Raw genomic sequence first — 23376 nt, forward strand, 5'->3', positions numbered from 1 at the left:
GGAAGTGTAGCACAGTGGCAGGGTTGGGAAGCAAAACTCTGTTCCGAGTAGGAACAAATAACAATTGTCCGGTACCGGGATTAATAAGAGTTGTGAGGACAGGAGGCGAGGCCGAGCCCCCGAGCCCCGCGGACTGCAGCTCACTCTATGCTCCGTATCAGCTGATCGCTGCACGGTGCAGCTCAGCGTTTCTCTCTCTCTCTTTCTACACACAGCAGATCTGCTGCCCGTTTAACAGCCTCATCTTTGTCAAACTTTCTTATGTTCTTTCTCTAACACATAATGAAGGTTATTAAGCGTTAATGTTGTTAATATTGTCCGCCATTTCCTTTATGAAGTAAAGAAGCCTCCCTGTCTGTGTCCTCGCGCTGTCCTCACACCCCCGGACCCCCAGACTCGGAGGAGCACAGGGATGTCAGTATTGTTTATGAAGCAGGGTATAGAAAGTACATTATTGAAATGAAAATACTATTTATTTACTTTTACAAACAGTGAGCAGCGTGGCAGCTGCAGCATGTGTATTGCAGGACATGTGTAAGCGTGCAAGTGTCTTTGAGTTGTAGAAAAGCGCTAGGCCTATAGGCTATAAATATAATGTATTATTATTAGGTTTTGTCCTATGTGTTGGACATGTGTGGTTGGACTGTGTCTCACAAGCAGGTTGCAGTGTAACATCAGAGGAGACTGGGCCAATTGTACATTCTCAAACTGCACCACTTAGAACTAACTAAACAATGCAGAGATTATTTTTATATAATTGTATTCAATAACTGTAAGAAATTCAACAGTATGAAGTGATTTGTAAATAGAAATACAGATTTGACTTAATGTTTTCATAAATATATTTTTCTCCCAGTTTGTCATGGGACTTATTTTGACCCTCTCAAAGAACCGGAATCGAGAACCAAAAATAACCGGAATCGAAAAGCAGAACCGGAATCGTTAAAATCAAAACGATACCCAACCCTATGTGTGATGCATTAAAAGCTTACCGCTCACTTACGTTAGCGGTGTCGTAAAAACCGTGGGAAAATGTAAAATACGATGACGAAGAAGAAGATTCCAGTGGCCCCAATTTTTGTCCATTCTGGACAAGTGAAAAATGTATTCGGACAAGTAAATTGCCAAACTCACTTGTCCATGGACAAGTACTCTCTAAAAACTTTTTCTCACACTGCAGTGTGGTTAAAGGCTGACTTTTAAGTGTGAATCATCAGCGGGGGCTATGTCTTCACTCCCAGATCAGTAGTGACAGGTTAGGAATATATCCCGAAGCAGTCACTGAAGTTGAGTTTGTAATCATAACAGTGATGTGGTCAGTTTACTGATGATACATTTGATACAAAGCTTTCGGCAATGTAGCTAAAATGTAATGTCATTTTTTAATAAGACTTAAAGCTCCTTCAAAGCCTTATTTTATGTCCATCCAAATGCAAATGAACTAAATTGAACACACCTTTGTGTGTGAGCAGAGCCTTTAATCTACTTGTTTCAGTAGAACAGAGAGCTTATCTTGCAATGTTATGTCTCTATGCATCAATAAATGGACAGCTCTTTAAAGGTTTCTGTAATAGAAATTGAAGAATAAAATCTTAAAAGTACATTTTAAGAAAGTGTGTGGTCATAAGAGGGAGTGAGAAGGATTCTTAGCAGGTGATCAAAGTGCAAAAGAAATTACCAATAAAGTGAGTGGTAGTAAATAGGGGTGTAACGGTATCCGTATTCGTCCCGAATCGTCACGGTTCGAACGTCACATGTCACACGACGAATACGCCTTTTTTTAGGAAGGGAAAAAAGTCTGTCACTAACTCAGGGCAGTATCCATTACACTATATATAATCCAGGGGGCGGTATTGCGCCTAAAAGCTGTTTGCCTGCCGCCCTTAAACAACAAATGAAGAACAAGAAGAAAACACAACAAAACGAACACAATACAAGAAGAAGAAAAGTTAGTATGGGTGCGTTTCACTTCGGTTAAATGGATTCCTTGCGTCCCTCACTTGCGTCGTTTCCCTGCGACTAGTCCCTGCCACCAGGGAAGCATGGAGAGACGCAAGGAAACCACGAGAAGCAGGGAAATGAGTTTTAAGAGAAATGGGACGTCGTTTTCTCCGGAGTGTCACGTGAAGCCACGTCCGTTTGTGATCAAATCAAATCAAGTTTTATTTATATAGAACATTTATAAACGATTTTTGGTCGAGCCAAAGTGCTGTACATATAATAAAAATAGCCTACAGTAGAGACACTTTACAGCAAATACAACAGCACAGATTGTTCAGAATATCAGTATGAGAAAAACGACACCCTCTATCCTTAGACCCTCACATCGTACAAGGAAAAACTTCCAGAGAAAACCCACAGTTTAAGGGGAAACAATGGGAGAAACCTCAGGGAGAGCAACAGAGGAGGGATCCCTCTCCCAGGACGGACAGACGTGCAATAGATGCCGTGTGTAAATCGAAAAGATAATACATTTTACAGCATATAGACCGAATGTTAGGAAATGCATGTGTCTGTAATGAGAAGATGAATCCACGAGGATGTCAGCTACAATCCTGTGGAAGCCATCAGGGAAGCAGCATGGCGAGACCCAAGGCAGGACCGCAGAGACAGGTTCAGCCACGACCCGAAGTCCACGACTTAATCCAGAACTCGGGATAGAGGATCCAAGACACAGGACTACAGCAAGAGGATCAGCCTCGACTCCGGATCCCGGCATAGATATAGATACAAAACAAGAAAAAATATTTGGCTGGGTTAATCGGAACAAGAGAAAACACAGACACAGACAGAGAGGGGAAAGGTCATTGGATAAAAGTTATTCTTGATAACCCTCTAGAAAGATCTCATGAACTTCCCCACTCAATCTATCAAGACCCGAGCAGTTCTATTAGATATAGGATAAGAAACAGAGATAGGGAGCACAACAACCTATCTCTTCGTCAGATGCACTCCCCCGCTTATCTAAGCGACTCTGTACCCCGTTACCCTCTACAAGGCCATGGACCCGCAGAGGGAAAATGGGGGGTGGGTAAGGGTAAGGGTTTTTAAGAATAAACCGCAAGGGTCTAAAGGGAAAAAATATGAAATATAAGGTACTATATTTTAAGTAATCTTATCTACTATTCCTATATTCGAATAATGTATAAACTATTGATGTGTATTATGTGATGATGCCGCACAGCTGATCGTCTGACAGCAGCCAGATCAGTGCATGCGCTGCATCATCCAATCAGTGAGCGATACACAGTAAGGGGGCGGGGCGAGTGTATGAGGATTTCACCGGAGGATGGTCTGGTAGTTCCTCGATTATCGCTCCTCCGTTATCGCTCATTGATCCTCGATCCTCCGGCACAAATAAGGCCACTGGGACGCTACTCAAGATGGCGCAGACAAATCAACTTCCGGTGATACCGAGACCGAGGAGCGAGGAAATGAAAAATAAGAGAAGTGAAACGCACCCTATGGCGATTTCAGATAACACACAGGAGCTAGAAGACCCACCTGCTTCGTTTAAATCAGCTGTGTGGGAACATTTCGGGTTCCCTGTGGACTGCAATAACGATGGAGTGCGAGTGGTGGATCGGACGAGGACGGTGTGTCGGCGTTGTTCGACAGCAGTGCGGTATGCTAATGGTAACACACGTCAAACACGCTAAATCATATCAGAAGGTATCACCCAGATTTGCCAATCATCGGAGCATGAAAGACAACAACAGTTCAACAGCTGATCCCCGCTATTTTTAAGATGCTATTGGCATATATATTCCAATTGCTATGCGCCCTTGAAACACTTTATCATTTATTTTTGTAATATTTTCAAGACATTCTTTTTAGTTTTACAGCTTGATGAAACCTTTTTCAGCCATTATAGATAATATGGCCATCTGAGTGTGTGTGGTACTGTATGTGGTTTGTTTTTAACTGTGTAATACGGTTAATTATTCAAAATGTTAGAGTTCCTTATTTGTATACTGAAACTTGCACTGCTGTTCAAAAATAATTAACAACAAACCTGGAATTATGCATTTGGGACTTTTTTTTGCTTTTTCTTGTTGTACCGAACCGTGACCCCCAAACCGAGGTACATACTGCACCGTGAATTATGTGAACCGTTACACCTCTAGTAGTAAATGTACTATGGGATTTAGTTTTTTCCATTGGTAATAAAGCAGGAAAGGTTACACCAAGGCTCTAAAATGTATTTATAGGGGTACAGCCTGTAAATGTGCAATTAAGTTGTTATATACTGACTGGAGTTTAATAAGAAATGTGTCTTTATTGTCCTTAAGGTTTCTTCACCATTAATTTTTGTATCATTGCTCAAATTTTAACTTCCTCATCTTTCCTCCCTGCTTCCTCATGTGTTTTTGTCTCCTTCTCTCGGCTTTCCCCCTCATTCTCTGTCTTCCTCTGAGCGTCGGTATGCCTGTTAGTTGTTCCTGGTAGAGTGAAGCGGCTACATTATCTAGATACATTATTGATGCACGCAGCACTCTTGACTAAAGGCCCTGACACACCAACCCGATTTTGGGAGTCAGAGGCCGTCAGAGGCTGTCGGGCATTCGCGGCGCCGTAGTCAGGTTGGTGTGTCCCGCACCGTCGACCGTGACACGCCTTATTTGGACTGCCAGACCCGATGCATGGCCGATTCAACATGTTGAATCGGCCATGCATCGGGTCTGGCAGTCGGACCAAATAATCACTCTGATTGGCTGTTCAGCTAGCAAATCAGTGCATGAGAAGCGAAGCGGAAGTGAGGGACGTAAACAAACGATTTAAGAAGGCACACACAGACTGCTATTCATTTTCATCTCATCATGGCGATCTGGAATGATGCAAACGAAGACCTGCTCATCACCTTGATCCAGGAGAGGCCAGCTCCGTATGATATTACGGAGAAAAGATACTCTTCTTCTTCTCTGTCTTCCGGTTGTTGCCTCTTTTGAATGACGTATACACACTACCGCCGCCTGCTGGTAAGGAGAGTTATTGCCACTCATGCACTGAAGTCGGTGCGGTGTGTTCCCGTGCGACACATGGCCAAAACGCAGGAGAACACAGCCAGGCAACAACCGACTTCAGCGTCGGCTAGTCCTCTGGTGACTGCTTGGTGTGTCAGGGCCTTTACACACACACACACACACACACACACACACACACACACACACACACACACACACACACACACACACACACACACACACACACACACACACACACACACACACACATGCATACATACTGTACACAAACTCCACTCGCATAATAAAAACATACATACGCTCTTAAAATCAAACACTCGGTTGCACATAGACACATGCGTACAGCGGGACAAAATCACATAGAGCAGTGCAGGGGCGGACTGGCCATTGGGAATACCGGGAGTTTTCCCGGTGGGCCGGTGCTGTGCGTGGGCCGGAGGGCCAACAAAAACAAAAAAAGTACATTTTTATTTTTTTTATGCCTAAATCCTACCGGCCCACATTTGTAAGTGATCCGGCCACTCCCTGGAGGGGTGTGCAGTGACAGCTCCGTAGCAGCTGTCACTGCGCATTGAACGATCAGGAGTGAGTGACTGAGAGACCTAGCTGGCAGTTGCTTACAGATGGATAAACAAGCTCCAAAGCGTAAAGGCGTTTTTGTATAGTTTGTGTATACAGTATACAGTATTGTAGCAAGCCCTGGGTTCAGAGGGAGGGGTTTGCATAGGGGGGGGGGGGGGTTCAGGAGGAGTTGCTGTACCCGTAGGATAGAAAAGGGGGAAGTGACGTCGACTCAGAGGTCGCGCGCACAGTCTATGGTCGCGCGGCTGTGGAGAAGAACATGTTGCCCACATTCTGTTACTGAGTTTAGGCTAGTTGGCTAGCAGGTTTATTGTTTTGGGTGCAGTCACTTTTGCCTCCACTTGCTGTTCAAATAAATGTTGAAAGAAAAAGTAAATCTGTCTACAGTTCTGTTTCATATGAGTGTTGAGAGATGTATCCATAGATTTAGTCCCTAATTTTGCTCTCAAAGTGCACCAGATTGACGCATTTAACCTCAACATTTAAAAAAAAATCTCACCCACATTGAGGATGCTTCCTACGCCCATGTTTTATTCCATGTGTCAAGTCAGGCAAATTGGGTCAAAATGTTATTGCATCAATGCAGTTAGTAGTAGTATAAAAAGACAGAAATGTATAATTCTTTCTTTAATAGAAATGTTTCTTCTGCCCGTAAAGTGTCCAAACCAGGCTTTTCTGTATATTTTTAAAACTCATTGTCCATGCCGGTTTCAGTTTGATTATTTGTCACAGTTGCTCCGATCAGATCGGTCTCCTCCATTTTGTAGATTATTTACGACTTTTGAATCCACATAAACACATCGGCAAAATCCGGATTACTTTGAGCATGTTTTTTAAACAGTATAATCCGTTTGTGAATTGTTTCCACTTCCGCGCCGTCCTTTAATTTCTTCATACAGCGGGAATCCAAATGAATTAATCCTGAGTCCAATAACCATCAAAGTCACTCCAATAGTGCTCCTTAATTACGCTTTCATCCTCCTTTAACAAAATACTTCATTCATCCAGTTTGTGACAGTAGTTGTGGAATTTTTGAGACTTTTAAACTTTAATTACCGCTGTTGCGCTCCCCCCCCCCCCCCCCCCCCCCCCCCCCCCCGCAAATTCCAACAGGAGTCATTTGGGGGGGCTCTTGGGAAAAGGTTGGGAACCCCTGACATAGAGCATGTGTCTCAATTTGTTTTTGAATGTGAGTGGGTACAAGACAGACAAAGAGAATGGCAGCACACATGCATGCTGTTACGTTATAGATGAGAGAACACAGCTGATTCTCCCCAGCCCTGTTTTTTAAGCAGTAGTTCTGTAATGCACAAGACTAATATTAAAACTCCGTTGGCGGCCACATGCTGAGCTTTGTTCTGAGTACTTGCTAAACACCCTGTATTGAAACGCTAGGGCTGCACAACTGTCTACATTTTAGCTAAATTGCAATATGGACTTATGCAATATTCTAATAGCATGAAGCACAATCTTTGTTAAGGCTGAATTATGTATTAAAATTATACTTGAAAAAAAACTAGATTTATTGATCAAAAAAGAGGTATTCAGAAATTCAGTGAAAGAAAAGTACTGGCGGTTGAGTCTTTGAGTGGGAGGGATGGGGTGGGGGGGTTGCAGAAGACTTCCCAGCATCTCTTTTCCCAGGGCTTTGTATGGCCTCATTAAATATGGATGGCGTTTGGAGCAGAGCAGGGGCAAGTGGGACTCCACAAACAGCCAAGCAGGCCCGTCATGCTGTTTTGTTCGCCTTGTCTGTCTCTGTTTTCCTCCCAGGACTAACTTCACTGCTGTCCCTCTTTTGATCCCCCTTTCATTTCCTTTTTGCTGTCATCTGCATGTCCATCAACTTCCTCATGACAAAGTTCCCTTTCCTCTTTGTCTTTTTCATCTACTCATTTTCCATCTACAGTGTTTCCTCCTTTCACTCCTTCTCTGTTCCCTCTCTTTGCTTGTTTGTATTATTATTTATCTCCATCTCTGTGACAAAAGAGTGGTGTTGGAATGAGTCCTAAAACCTGGAGATGAGTCAGCATTTTTAGCCCTTCCATTCCCTGGTCTCGAAGTCTACAGTTTCGAATGTGTTTTTTCAGTCTGCAATAAGATAACAATGAAAATATTTTCATGTTTTGTTCTTACGACAAAAAATATGTCAGTAAATGCCCCGTTTATAATGTGTCGTACAAAGCGTAGTTGCTAACAAGGAAAGCCATCACGTCAAACAGTCTGCCTTTAGCTTAGCTGTGGTGAGGCATACCCATGCAACTATGTGTAAGTATCATACACATGTGTTTGCCACAGATCTTATTAAGTCTATCAAAATAGTGTTCATGTGGAGAGAGAGTCTGTAGCCATAACTGTACAATCACAATATTATCATATGTGTATTATTAACATAATATCAATATATATAGTAATATAATATGATACCATACAGTAGTTACTGTGATTACTAGTGCAATGTTTTTCATGTATATTCATCGTGTTTAAGGCCTGTATTTCTGTACAGTTGCAGATTAGGATATAGTGATATAATAATATTATCCTATTTATAGAATTAGATTCCAGCGTTGGCTTAGGAATGTTTCCAACTTTTGTGATCCAATCATTCCCAATAAACACTAGGTCTAAAAGTTAAGTTTACTGAAAAATATAGATGTAATATTTGACAAAATTCACAGCAAGTTTTTGTATTGAACCCAATGTTCTCCAATCCATGTGTGCAGGCGTTTAAATTCAACATTGTCCCTGCTTCCTGCAATAAAGGGAAGCACACACTTTTATTAACGGGACGGTTTACCAGAACGATATGTCACTTTAAAATGTTTTAGGGTGATGCCATCCTAAAATTGGATGACATTCAAAGCTTTACTGGAAAACCTCAAAAGAAGCTTTGAATGAAAAAAAAGACATTCAGTACAGCCCAAGTCCACTGATAATCCTGATTCCCCTGCGTCTATCTGTCTGAAGGTGTCCCATCTATCAATCTGACGAAATATGCTGTTTCTCCCAGACTGAAGCAGCCCTAAGCACACTCTAAATCCTGAATCTGACACTACGTTTGCCCTCAGGAGATGAAGACACGTCACGCTGATCCTCTTCAGAAGAACGATGGACGGAGAGAAAGCAGAGCGGCACTGTAACCGGCGCCTTCATGGAGCCCTGATACACAGGGCAGAGAGCAGGTATGTGCGTCAGTGTGTCTCTAAATACAAATGGGACACACAATTCCTTTGTATGTGTACATAGAACGCAAGATGACAAGATTAAAGGATTTACAGAGTGGTATAAGGAAAGAGTGAGACGGACAGACCATGAGAGACACACACACCGTCTGTGTTACCCTTTTAGCCAGACTGTTCCCTAAACAGACCTGTGAGGTGGAGGTGAGCTCAGTGTAATCTGGCTCAGCGGGAGTGACGCACAAACTCCCTGCAGACACTCTTTAATCCCATTTGCATGCCTTGTGTGTCCATGTGTGTGTGCATTCAGAGCATTATGCAAAAGTTGTGTATCAAGATTTGAGTAAAACATGCTGTATGCATATGTTGTTTTATTGGCTTATGGAAATTCAACTTCCAGGAGGTACATACAGTACTGCATGGAGTGCCATTTTCACTGGCAATTTCTCATTTTACTTGAGCAGTTTGCCATACCTGTGCAACAGAGAAGCCATAAGGAGCATGTCTAGGTGTTACATAATTATATCAAGAGCAAAAGCTTTACATCGGAGATCAGGACTTTTTACATTAGCTTTAGGCTAGGCTTGGGTGAACGATTATAGTTCACCATTTTGACAACAATTTTGAGTGGCTGCATAACATTTCATTATTGTATGTGTCAGATACATTGCAGCATACAGTGAGTAATCAACTTCACACAACATTATTCAAAAACTAGGATTATTTTTATCAAAAGATATTTGAGTGTTTTATGTGTGAAACTTTACTGACTCAAGGAATATATATATAATAATTAGGAAATGGACAAATATTTGGATATTACATTAAATTATTTGTCATTGAGCTGACACTTTTATCCAAAGCGACTTGCATGGTATCTCTAGACCGTTTGCCTACGGAAGCAATTTGGGGTTCAAAATCGCGCGCAAAAACACACACACGTGTGCTGCAATTGCTGGAGATGAAACCACTGTCCTTCTGAATGGTGGACGACCATTTACCCCCCTTATTTATTTTTGCTTCAATGAGTGTTCCCCTCACAGACTCTACTGTACTGCGGTACATCAAGGGGTGCCAAAAAAGGCTTCATTAAAGACCTATTTCCCTTTTATCCATCATAGAGAGCAGCCTTCACGATCGATTAACCAGTAATGGATTTATTATTTTAGGGTGATATCATAAAATATGAAAACAAGACATTCCAGTTTCATTCCAAAAAAACTTCCACAGATTTCTGTCAGGATACCAACATGGTTTGTTGGGGTGTCATTTTGAAGATCCAAAATAATAGTTCTGTTAATATATGATGACATTTACTGTATTAAAGGTCCCATGTCATGGCCATTTCTACTGATCATAATTCCATTGTTGAGGTCTACTAGAATAGATTTATATTGTTCAATGTTCCAAACTCACATTGGTTTCTCATACATCATCTCTGTAGCATGTGTATTCACTCTCCGTCCTAAACGCCTTGTTGGAGCTCCTGCCCCCCCCTCCCTGTGAGCCCAGTGTGCTCTGATTGGTCAGCTCGCCCATTCTGTTCTGATGAGTCCACCACCATTACAGCGGGACATCAGTGATTATGTGTTACAATGGTGTTTGTTAGCAACCAGAAAATGACACCAGTAATGACAAACAGATGAGAATGCTTCGTGGGGTCTGGGTGCCGTGTTGGCGGGGCGTTGCGAGGAGCGGACAGTGTGAGCTGGCTTACTGGTGTGGTTTCCTAGATGCTGTGTGGGGTCGGCGAGACAGCGATAAATAGCTAAACCCAGCCCGAAACCAGCCCGAGCACACACCCGCAGCCTGGCTGTGAGTCTGTGTGTGTGCTCACACACAGACTCACAGCCTTGCCGCGTCCCGCCGTCTCAGGCTGAGAAATCAGCGGAGCTGCAGCTGAGAAAAGGTTGAGTGTGTGTTTACGTAACGGCTCCGCGGACGTAACGTAACGGCTCCGCGGATTGGTCCATTTGGACCAATGGGTCCATTTGGGTCGTCGTTACGTCACAGTGACCAGGAAGGGAAAAAAATGGAAAAGATACATCTCCAACGAGGCGTTCTGGGGCAGCATAGAGAGGTATTTTCTGTGTTAGAGTTTTACTCGCTACAGGGTGTACTTTGAGGGTTTGTGACTTTGCAGACAGTTTACATGAAAGAAAAGCTACATAACACACAAGGGGACGGTTAATAACCGGAAAAGCATGACATGAGACCTTTAACACACTGCTCTCATGATTGGTACAGGGACAACACAGCTCATTATTTTTCAATTGAATTTTAAATGATTATTTTTGCACATATCTCCCACATACTGTTATAATAACCAGATTAGTACTAGAACAGTGTTCAAAACATGACATTAAGTGAGCACATTTAAAGGTAACGGTAAGGTAATATACCACACAATTTCTTCATAAAAGTGTTCATGTTTTGTGTGTGACAGGGGTTTCAAATATTTGTTGTACATTGAGTTTGTGTGAAATGCATAATGTACTGATAGAGAAGATGTTACGGTGTTTGAAGCAGGCAGGACCCAAATGCAGATTAAAGTGAACATTCCTTTATTTCAAGGCTATAACAGAACACTCATCGGAGACTTACTCACAACACAAGACGAACCGACATAGACAGACAGAAAAACCAGAACTTAAATACACACAAGACTAATCACACAAACAAGACACAGGTGAGGAGGGAGGAGAAAACATCACTAGGCCACCAGGGTGGGTGGAGGGGGTCAGGAGGACGGGACTGAGCTGACCGCCCAGGGGCACAGCAGAGGACCAGGAAGGGATCTCGGGCGGACGGCCCGGGGGCAAGGCAGAGTTCAAAAAGGGGGACTCGGGAGGACGGCCCGGGGGCTAGGCAGAGTCTAAGGTGTATTCGGGCGGATGGCCCGGGGGCAAGGCGGAGTTCAAAAAGGGGTTCTCGGGCGGACGGCCCGGGGGCAAGGCAGAGTTCAAAAAGGGGTTCTCGGGCGGACGGCCCAGGGGCAAGGCAGAGTTCGAGGAGGGGCGAAGACCACAGCTCTCAGGGGACCGGGCAGGAGCCGGTGTTGACCGGACAGTAACCAGAGCCGGTGGGACAGGTGTCGGCAAGATTCCCCACGGAAGAGGACAAGGAGTTGGCAGGACCCCCGGCGAGACAGGTGATGTTGAGGCCTCCAAGGAAACAGGACATGGGGTTGGCAGGACCCCCGGTAGAAGAGTAGTCGGCGGGGCCTCCAACGGCACAGGACACAGGGTTGGCAGGAGAGTAGTTGGCGGGGGCCTCCAACGGCACAGGACATAGGATTGGCAGGAGAGTAGACGGCGGGACCTCCAACGAGACAGGACAAAGGGTTGGCAGGACCCCCGGCAGGAGAGTAGTCGGCGGGGCCTCGAACGGCACAGGACATAGGATTTGCAGGAGAGTAGACGGTGGGACCTCCAACGAGACAGGACAAAGGGTTGGCAGGAAACCCTGCAGGAGAGTAGTCGGCGGGGCCTCCAACGGGACAGGACACAAGGTTGGCAGAACCCCCGGCAGGAGAGTAGTCGGCGGGGCCTCCAACGGCACAGGACCTAGGATTGGCAGGACCCCCGGCAGGAGAGTTTTTGGCAGGGCCTCCAACGGCACAGGACATAGGATTGGCAGGACCCCCGGCAGGAGAGTAAACGGCGGGACCTCCAACGAGACACAACAAAGGGTTGGCAGGACCCCCGGCAGGAGAGTAGTCGGCGGGACCCCCAACGGGACAGGACAAGGAGCTGGCAGGACCCCCGGCAGGAGAGTAGTCAGCGGGGCCTCCAACGACACAGGACATAGGATTGGAAGGACCCCCGGCAGGAGAGTAGACGGCAGGACCTCCAACGAGACAGGACACAGGGTTGGCAGGACCCCCGGCAGGAGAGTAGACGGCGGGACCTCCAATGTGGACAGGACATAGGGTTGGCAGGACCCCCGGCAGGAGAGTAGTCTGCGGGGCCTCCAACGAGATAGGACAAGGAGCCGACAGGACCCCCGGCAGGAGAGTAGATGGCGGGACATCCAACGGGACAGGACAAAGGGTTGGCAGGACCCCCAGCGGAACCTCCAACGGTACTTGAGTAGGGACTTGAGTGGGAACTCGAGAGAGAGGGCTTGAGAGGGAACTCGAGAGGAAACTTGAGAGGTAACTCGAGAGGTGATTTGAGAGGAGACTCGAGAGGGAACTTGAGATGAGACTCGAGAGGAGACCCGAGAAGGAACCTGAGAAGAGACTCGAGAGGAGACTTGAGAGGGGACCCGAGAAGGAACCTGAGAAGAGACTCGAGAGGGAACTGGAGAGGAAACTTGAGAGATGACTCGAGAGGTGACTTGGAAGGAGACTTGAGAGGTGACTCGAGAGGTAGCTCGAGAGGGAACTCAAGAGGAGACTTGAGAGATGACTCGAGAGGGGACTCGAGAGGGAACTGGAGGGGTGACTTGAGAGAGTTGGTTCGCCAACAGAACACGAGGTGCTGGAGTCGGCCGGTATGCTGACAGGACACGGGGAGCTGGCGTCGGCCGGAGACGAGGGGCTGGAGTCGAAACCATGGCTGCTGGGGCCAGGACTGAGGCTGGAACCATGGCTGCTGGGGCTGGAACCATGGCTGCTGGGGCCTGTACTGGAGCCGGAACCATGACTGCTGGGGCCAGAACTTGGGCCGGAACCATGGCTGATGGGGCCAGAACCATGGCTGCTGGGGCCTGTACCGGAGCCGGAACCATGGCTGCTGGGGCCGGCACTGGAGCCGGAACTATGGCTGTTGGGCGCAGAGCGGAAGCCTGGACCCTGGCTCTGTAAGCCAGGTAATGGAGTATGGAAGCAAAGCTGCGTGGGCCGGTACTGGAGCATGGAGCCATGGCTGCTGGGGCCTGTACTGGGGCTGGAACCATGGCTGCTGGGGCCAGAACTGGGGTCGGAAACAAGGCTGTGTGGGCCGGTTCTGTAGCCGGAACCATGGCTGCCTTGCTCGTCGCAAGGCAAGACTGGCCTTGCGACGACTCCTCTTAGCAGCCGCCTGAATACTCCGTGGACCTCCATAAGCCAGACGAGTTCCGGAATACGACTCCTGGACAGGAGCAGGAACTGGGGCAGAAACACAGGTTGACTTCAGGCAGAACCCACCAAGGCGTATGATGCCAGGTTGGGAATTGGGAGACATGGAGCTAGCATGCCTAGGGCTAGCAGGCCGGGAATCACATGCTTGAAGGAAGTCCAAAATCCAGTCAGGTAAGAACTCAACAAAACATGGTTTCTCTGCTGCCAACCGGAGCGCCTCTACCAGAGCGGCCCTCTTCTGTCGAACACTGGACGCTCCCTTTCACCAATCGAAGCAGCAAGCCAGATAGAAGGTTAAATGCTGTAATTCAACCTCCCATGGATCATCTGCTGGGTCCATTTGTGGTCGGTTCCTAATGTTACGGTGTGTGAAGCAGGCAGGACCCAAATGCAGATTAAAGTGAAAATTCCTTTATTTCAAGGCTATAACAGAACACTCACCGGAGACTTACTCACAACACAAGACGAACCGACAAAGAGAGACAGAAAAACCAGAACTTAAATACACACAAGACGAATCACACAAACAAGACACAGGTGAGGAGGGAGGAGAAAACACAGGGACACCAGGTGAACACAATCGGGTAAATTAGACACACCAGGGAAACTAAAGACAGGGAACCACAGACAGATTTAAACAAGACACAATGCAGACAGAAACAGGCAAGACAGGAGGTGAAGACCTTTCAAAATAAAACATGAAACAAAAGACAGAAAAAGACAAGACAAAATACAATACAGACAGATCGTGACAGAAGAATATGGATAAAGGGGGCTTACAGTTGACTAAGTAAATGAATGAAAGTCCAACAGGGAGCTTAAGTGTGGGCAGTGGGGGAATATATACAGTAAGTGCTGCTGCAGGCCCATTACTCTGTGTACTGAGAGTGTGTTTTTCTCTGCAGCAGTGCTTACCGGGCTTTTCCATTCGAGGAAAAATCTATCCTAAAACACCTTATTGATGTAAGATGACATTAGGACTTCCTGCTGTTATAATGTTAAATAAAATGAAAAGTGCAGAAAGTTAAAAAAGTACAGGCAAACAGCTTAATGGACAATTGGTCAGCTGATTAGAAACTCATTGTAGAAGCTGAGGATCCAAGCATGTCTGCCAGTCATAGTTAGTTATATAGTTAACTAGTTAGTTTGATAATAGCTTTACACTTCTGCTCACCACTTTCTGTGGATACGCTAGATATGACTTCATGTTGAAATTCTTCCAAAGCAGCTACAATAACATTTAGTGTGAGAAAAGAAATATTTATAGAAAACCAAATAAATGTAGCTGGTATACACATTTCACGGGAAGTACTGTATACTGTATAATGGATTATGGGTTTAGCAAAACTGATAAATCACTATCAGTGTAGCTACATTTAAATGAATGTGTGAGCTACATTAAGAAGGTGGCTGGTGTTCTATTTTCTAAGTCTGGTCTCAGATGTTTTCTCTCAGTGTGTATGACCTTAAAAGCGGTGAAGTAAAGGTTTTGCCTGCATAATATTTCTAGGGCTGCCCCCAATTAGTCGACTAAACGTTAATCGGTGAAAAAGTATTCAACAACTCATTTTTAATTAGTCTAAACAAAAAAACTAGACAAGCCCACACCCCACATACCCCGTTTTGCGTTCATTTATAATGCCAAACAACCCCTTTTTCTTTTTGGCACATAACTTAATCCTGACGGAACCATTTATACACCTGTTTTACAGGCATAAACAAAGTAATCAATTCATGTCAATATAGCCTTTAAACCAAGCAACCACAATTCTATTTCCACTCTTGATTGTCTATAACTGCAAATGCTACTTTTTGAATCGTTGTGATTCAAAATTCAATTGGAGTATGTCAAATCTGGCAAATTGAGCTTCATCGTGGATGATCTTGAGCACTGTGGAGTGTGGAGCTGTCCTGTGGGTGTAGAGTCAATAACACGCCCATGAACATGGCACCATGAAATATGAACATGCTGGGTCTGTAGAGGTCGTTTAGGTCTTCCACATATGAAATAGATTGAATAGAATATATACAAATATTGGACTTTCATTATAAAATGAATGATGAAGAGATGTAAAATAAATATGGAAACATGGTATTAAATCATATTAAATATGATGTGTCGTTCTCTGAGGAATTCGTTTTTCTTTAGGCTCCATTTTTGCATTTGTGTTAGAGGTACAGAGAAAGAGGTGAGAAATCTGATTCCACCAACACTTGAACAGTAATCTAATTATCACAAAGAGAGAGAGGGTGGGGGGGGCACAAACAAACAATGGATCACATGTCGATGGCTGCAAAACATTTGTGAGGAAAGAAGAAACAACTCTTTAACCTCTTAAGCCCAAAGGTCCCCCCAGTGGACCCCTCCCACCGTTTTTTTACGAGACTATGTCTCAGGGCTTCTTAACATTTATGAAAATGGGGCGAAGCCTGCGAGCTAGTTCAGGCAGTCAACTCGAGCACTTATGCTGCATTCATACATAACGCCCCCTTGCCGCTCTACAACCAACCAAACAGAGTCTCCTTAATATGCCGCTCTATTTAACCTGCCAGATCTCTCTCCATGCATTGCTTGCTGCTGCTATTGCTGCAGCTACGTCGCTGCTGCTTGCCTGCGTTCATTTGCTATTGCTGCGTTCATGTTCGTGCTGCTGTGTTTCATGTTGCTGCTGCTTGCCTGCCGGTGCTGTCCTTGCAAATGTCTATTGCAATCTCCGACTCCGGAACCGAATCATCATACGCAAGAAGCCGTACGAAATGCCTCATTCCCGAAACACAGGCTAGCTCAGAGCATGGTTCAGACGCCGCTGGAACGAGCCACAGCTCCCGCACGACACACATTCAGGTGTCCCTTCCGTCCTCATCTGGAGTAACTTTGAATATCCTTTGGGCCAGAGGAAGTCCCGAGTTCTACGCCAGCTCTGGTAACAACCCTTCTCTTGTGTGTCAGCTAAGAGTCGCACTGTCTCTCGGTCGGTGGGTATTTAAACACCAAAAAAGGCAGGAGCAAGCTGACTCCTGCATTCCCAAAGTACCTGCCATCCTGTCCTACCTTCTCGAAGTAAAATTAGCGCTTAAAGCCTTTAATTGCACGATATATTCCCGTGAACAAACTCGATTTCCTCTACCTGCAATGTAAACAAATGTTTCTACTTCCGCGTTCAACCACGTTGTGCCGCTGACGTCACACTCCCGAGGAGTCTGGGAATTGGAGTCCCAGATCCAGCCACGAGTCCTTGCTTCCTGACAGGTATATTACATTACATTACATTGCATTTAGCTGACGCTTTTATCCAAAGCGACTTACAATAAGTACATTCGACCAGGAAGACACAACCTTGAAGAAAACAGAATCATATAAGAACATCAGGTTTCAAAGAGCCAATCGTTTCAAGTGCTACTCAACTGGCTTTAGATAAGCCAGTCCTTTATTAGTATATAAGTGCTCTGTTAGCAGTTCTTTGTTAGTCATTCGATCGCTCGAAGTGGAGTCGAAAGAGATGAGTTTTCAGTCTGCGCCGGAAGGTGTGTAAGCTTTCTGCGGTCCTGATTTCAATGGGGAGCTCATTCCACCATTTTGGAGCCAGGATAGCAAACCCACGTGTTTCTGCTGATGGGAACTTGGGTCCCCCTCGCAGCGAGGGTGCAGCGAGCCGTTTGGCTGATGCAGAGCGTAGAGCACGCGCTGGGGTGTACGGTTTAACCATGTCCTGGATGTAGGAAGGGCCAGATCCATTCGCAGCATGGTATGCAAGTACCAGTGTCTTGAAGTGGATTCTAGCAGTTACCGGAAGCCAGTGGAGGGAGCGGAGGAGCGGCGTGGTGTGGGAAAATTTTGGAAGGTTGAAGACCAGACGAGCCGCTGCATTCTGGATGAGCTGCAGAGGTCGGATGGCACATGCAGGTAGACCAGCCAGGAGGGAGTTGCAGTAGTCATAATACTATACTGCATAAGCAATGTTTTATTATGGAAATATTTGGCCTGCAGTAAGTCATATTTGAGGCAATTATACAGAAGTTGTATGTGTATAAGTATTTATACTACTATAAATCAATGAAATTAAAAACGGAAATAAATTAATAATTTCCATCACGTGAATATGAAGGGAAGCTCGATACATTTTTGACCATCATTTTAGACTTCAATCTCCTACAGTGTCTTTTCTATTAATACCATGAATCATTCTCTGCCAAGCGGCCATGTACATTGAATCACCTACCAAAGAAGAGTTTTTCCTCAGGAATTAAGCGCTACCTGCAATATCTGCCCCTCGCTGGGTGTGCCTCAGGAGGCTTCATGCTGCAAATCGTTTCCAAGCTCTTCCTAATCACAGATGTTCATCAAATTACCTTATCACAGGCTTAAATCAAGGTTTCTTAGCAGGTTATGCTGGCTCCGAGTCCCAGGGACCCATGTCTGTTGAAACCTGCACTCAAGACTGAAGTTTGCACTGAAGGAGCCAGGAGTATTACACGTGCTGCTATTTAAACGTTTAAAAACACGACAGGCCCCTAGCCTAGTGCTAGGAGGAATTATTCTAGCAACGTTTCTTTATTGAGCCGTTAGTTCCTCACAATTATTCTGTTAAGATGTTAAGAGTATTAACTACTAACATTGTTCCCGTTTCTTTGCTCTGTAGATGACATGGCAGGGAAAGCAGACATCCCATATGCCTTCTGTGGCATATATATTTTAAGGTTTTACAATCAAATGTGCATTTGGTTGCCATAGTAGCCCACGTTTCTTTGACACCAGAAGCATTATGCTGGATTCTCTACGACACATATACATTGTCATCTCATTTAGAAACACCGGAAAAGTCTGCGAGAGTGTGATTTGAGCTTAAGAAGCAGTCCTGAAGAACCATCATCGCAGGAAAACAAAAAAGACAAACATATTTTGTCGAGCAGATTGTCTGTGACAAGGCAACCGGTAATTGTTTGAGCAACACATCCGAACCTTTGCGGGGGATGCCCACTGCAGGTGGCAGAACAGACCTGAGTCCAGTAGTCTTCTCAGAATGACTACAGATCTTCTTATAGTCCAAAACAGTTAACAGGCACAGCAGAATCCCGATATGGGCCATTCTCCCAGACCAGCACACAGTATCCGCGATGTTCCTGGAGCAAAATCAGCACAGCAGCAAAGGACAGGCGAAAACAGCAGCGTGGAAGCGCTCCGGTCCCTCCGTGGTATCCCCGGGGTGAAAGCAGGCTCTGCGACAGCAGAACCAGGACAGGTGGAAAGCAGGCCTCTGCAACAGCAGAACCAGGACAGGTGAAAGCAGGCCTCTGCAACAGCAGAACCAGGACAGGTGAAAGCAGGCCTCTGCAACAGCAGAACCAGGACAGGTGAAAGCAGGCCTCTGCGGTGGTAAAATCCTCCTGTGTACAGCAGCACACGCCCGGTGGAAGCAGGCCAAGCCCGAAGCGTGGATCCACTCCGTCTCTCCACGACGACTCCGGGGTAAAAACCTCTCCAGTACAGCCGTATTCTACAGGTGGGAGCAGGCCTCCGTAGATCGCAGATCGCAGGCAGCAACAGGTGGAGCCGCTCCTTCTCTTCGCGACGTCTCCGAAGGGAAAACACCTCAGTACAGCCGACCTCGGCAGATCGCAGACAACTAAAACTACTACTCGTATAAGCAGGGATGGCTAAAAGTTTGTAAGCAGGAGAGCTAGATGCTAACAGATGCTAACAGGTAGTGCGAGCCTGTAGAAATTGCGACTGCCTCCAATGACGTGATGACCTTAAGGCACCATAGTCTTAAGTCACGTTCACACCTGCTTGGTTAGTACTATTGAATCGGTCCCTGTAGCGTTAACCCCTTGATGCGGTTCGTTGGATTGGTGTGGAAGCAGTCCGATACCTCTGCTCCGCCTAAAAGAGGTGGTCTCGGGTCGCTCGCTAGTAAACTCTGGAGAGGTTCATTGCTGGTGTGACGCAGTCCGCATCAAAAAATGGGAAACAACTATTTGCGCGTCATCGCTTGTTTTGCCATCTATGCTGTGTGGAACATCCAGTAACCTATAGGGTCATGCATTCCTTCTGGTGACTGCTTACCTCACTGGTCCCCTGTGTACAGAGAAAAGGCAGTGGTACAATCTCATCAGAGCCACCTGTCATCGGTGAAACCTCCTCACTGCAACGTCTCATTATGTGTTATAATGTTTTTAATGCACGTTGTCTGATTTATAATCCTATGCGCCGGCCGCAGAGTCTGTTGATGTGCTCTCCAGATTAACAGCAGTATGAAAATAACCTGCCAATGCTCCATGATGCAGGCTACTGTGGGAATGGCTGGGATCTGCATTTTATCCGCTTAATGTCCTGCCAATTGTTGAAAAAGCATCTCCGTACAATGACTTTAGTTTACAGTTCATAGTCTGTTTGAGGTTGCCTGGGTGAACGCAAACCCAACCTTCTGCAAATGAAATGATGTAATACACTTGCGTCTGGTGTAAAGACGCGGACTATTCAGCATGAATGCAATCTTAGAGATGGCTATTGCTCAGATCTTTGGTCTTAGCCCCTCTGCGATGAGTAGAAGGTTATGTTCATTCTTTTATAATGACCTTGCGGTGTCCTCAGATCCTCTCTAGTTACTTACAGATGCTGCGCCTTCTGCTGGTTCGGGGGATTTCACAATGAGTGGTTTGCCCCACCAGCTTGCCATGCCCTCGTTCAACCAAACGACTCTGGATCTACACGTCAAGCCCTCAAGGATTTCCCATATTCTGCCTCCAACCAAGAGCATGATTCAGAGCATACAATTCAGCTTGGTACTTTATCTTCTTCTGTCCCAACCTCCTCTGTGTACTTATACAATAGATATAATAGTTGTTCATGCATTAATTGTATTTTCATTCGAATCCTGCAATCTTCAAGTGCTAAGTATTAAGCCACGCTAGAGTTCATTAATTTGCTCCTCAAGGGCCTTTAGAAGGCCACGCAATAATAAAGACTGCCTATTAACTTTGCACCCGTGCAAAGGTTAATGTATAAGTTCAGGCAAAGGGGTTTCACTATACATTGATAAACGTCAGATGCAGTTGTTACAGCTTCTATTGGTTTCTCAGGTGGTGAATATACACAGACCTCTCACCTTTAAATCCTCAGCATAATCTCTCTCTTACTGAATTAACTCTGGAGATCAAATATACACACTTTTTGAAACATTCAATGTCTGACATTTCTGATTGGGGAGTCAAGGAACCCCGAATAATCATTGCTAAAACTAACACTGTTTTCTTTGTCCTTTATCTTCCATGCTGAAGTTCTCGCATCATTGCCCTCTGACACATGCGTCGGCACCCATGTGTATTCGATGGCTGCAAACCCAACGACGAGGGTTCTCCTCCAAGCTGCGTGATCTCTGCCTAAGCTGCGACCTGCCCCCAGATCGCTATTCCCACTGTTTAAGAATCTGCACAGCCACAACCGCAGCTCTATATCCACCTACCTCAACCCTGAGTATCCTGGGCCGTCGGGCATCTTCTGCCCACCAGCGCTATATCATGCCTCACATGAATGAGATCCTTGCAGCACAAACAATCATGAGCTCTTGCACTACTCGATGATGAGTAACGTTCAAAGATGTATATCTGTAGAATCCTGTTATTGCATATCAGGTGGTTGCTGGGTTAGATTATAGTTATTTCATTATAGTATATTCCCCTCATAGCTGCATGCTTGGGGGGGAAAGCTCATTGTCGCTGCCTCAAAGACCTAGACACGGCAGTCTTGATGGGTAGTATATTCCCCTCAAAGCCGCGGTGCTGGGGGGGGGTCGGCACTGGTCACTTCCAGGCCTACACATAGCAGTCTCGCTAGGTAGTATATTCCCCTCAAAGCCGCGGTGCTTAAGGGGGATGGCTTTTCGGGCTGTTCCCGGGCCTTCACATAGCAGTCACTAGTATATTCCCCTTAAAGCCGCGGTGCTTAATGGGGATGGCTTTTCGGGCTGTTCCCGGGCCTTCACATAGCAGTTTCATTAGGTAGCATATATAGGTAGTATATTCCTCTCAAAGCCGCTGTGCTCATGGAAGAATCGGCTCTGGGCTATTCCTCAGGCCTACACATAGTCTGTAGTCTACACACAGTCTCACTTAGTAGTATATTCCCCTTAAAGCCGCTGTGCTTAGGGGGAATGGCCACATGGCAGCTCGCCAGGCCCTCTACTTATCAGTCTCACATCACCAGCGTCAGGCTCGGGCTACGCAGTTTTGGGGGATAGTATCTAATCTCCACGCAGTTTTGGGGGTTAGTTATTTAATCATCACTCATCGTGCTATGTATATCTATGGAGTGATGATGCCCGAGCCTAGTCGCCAAACTCAACTATATGCTGCTTCTAATAAACATGTTAAAGGAACACGTGAGTTGTCTGACTGAAATGGGGCGAAGCCTGCGAGCTAGTTCAGGCAGTCAACTCGAGCACTTATGCTGCATTCATACATAACGCCCCCTTGCCGCTCTACAACCAACCAAACAGAGTCTCCTTAATATGCCGCTCTATTTAACCTGCCAGATCTCTCTCCATGCATTGCTTGCTGCTGCTATTGCTGCAGCTACGTCGCTGCTGCTTGCCTGCCCCACCACCACCCCAGCTTCCACCTGTAGGCTCGGGGGTTAGTTATTTAATCATCACTCATCGTGCTATGTATATCTATGGAGTGATGATGCCCGAGCCTAGTCGCCAAACTCAACTATATGCTGCTTCTAATAAACATGTTAAAGGAACACGTGAGTTGTCTGACTGAACTATTAATGTTTCATACCCTTTTAAAGGTAAGAAACTCCGCTAACTGACAATAAGAACAATTGTTAGCTAAAAAAAACAAAAGAGTAATACTAAGCCTTTGAATTAGCATTGAGCGAAAAAATGCTAACTGATGCTAACGCTTTTTTACACAGAACTCACGGTAGAAATGCCCTTATTACTATCTTAACTGCACAAACAAGATATACGATTTAAAGCTGAGACTCCACAGATTCCACACATGTAATGTCATCACTGTACGACCTCGAATTCCTGGAGCTATCAGCCAGAAAAGAGAAAGTAAACAACATCCGGTTTCAAAAATATTACAATAATGACGTCTTACCTTTTTTGATTTGTGATCAAAAGTTGTGTTCAACGGAATAAAAACGCCGCTCAAGGTTAATCCAATGTCTTTGTGTCACGTAGACATTTTTACACGTGTACCGAACCGAAGGGCCCGTACCGAATAATTTCGGCACTGGTACGTATACCGTTACACCCCTATAAAAAAGGTATCAGTGTGAAATAAGGCAATTTCTTCACCAAACAAACAAGGTGACCATATCTGACCAACAGAAGGACAAAGCTTGATTTTTAGAGCTTATTCAGTAGACCTGCAGTTCTGTCCTACACCTGTCCCCACATTGGGGTTGCCAGATTGTGGCTAACCCTAACACTTGCTCAGCCAGCACGACATCCATGTCACTAGCTGGTGGAGGTACCTGGCACCACACTCCTTTGACCTGGGGTGTGTGGTGTTATTGTGCTGGGTGCATGTGTTAGCCAATAGTAGTGAA

The 23376-nt window shown here is 45.5% G+C and overlaps 1 protein-coding gene across 1 annotated transcript in view; it reads left to right on the forward strand.

Annotated features, from left to right (window-relative positions):
* Positions 1-23376, forward strand: part of LOC117440617 (FERM and PDZ domain-containing protein 1) — an 80238-nt gene that overhangs the window by 11418 nt on the left and 45444 nt on the right. The window contains exon 2 of the mRNA XM_034076886.2: positions 8636-8749. The gene's annotated coding sequence lies outside the window, so the exon portion shown is untranslated. The remainder of the gene's footprint in view (positions 1-8635; positions 8750-23376) is intronic.

Source organism: Pseudochaenichthys georgianus, chromosome 1, assembly GCF_902827115.2.
Source record: "Pseudochaenichthys georgianus chromosome 1, fPseGeo1.2, whole genome shotgun sequence".
Taxonomy (NCBI): Eukaryota; Metazoa; Chordata; class Actinopteri; order Perciformes; family Channichthyidae; genus Pseudochaenichthys; species Pseudochaenichthys georgianus.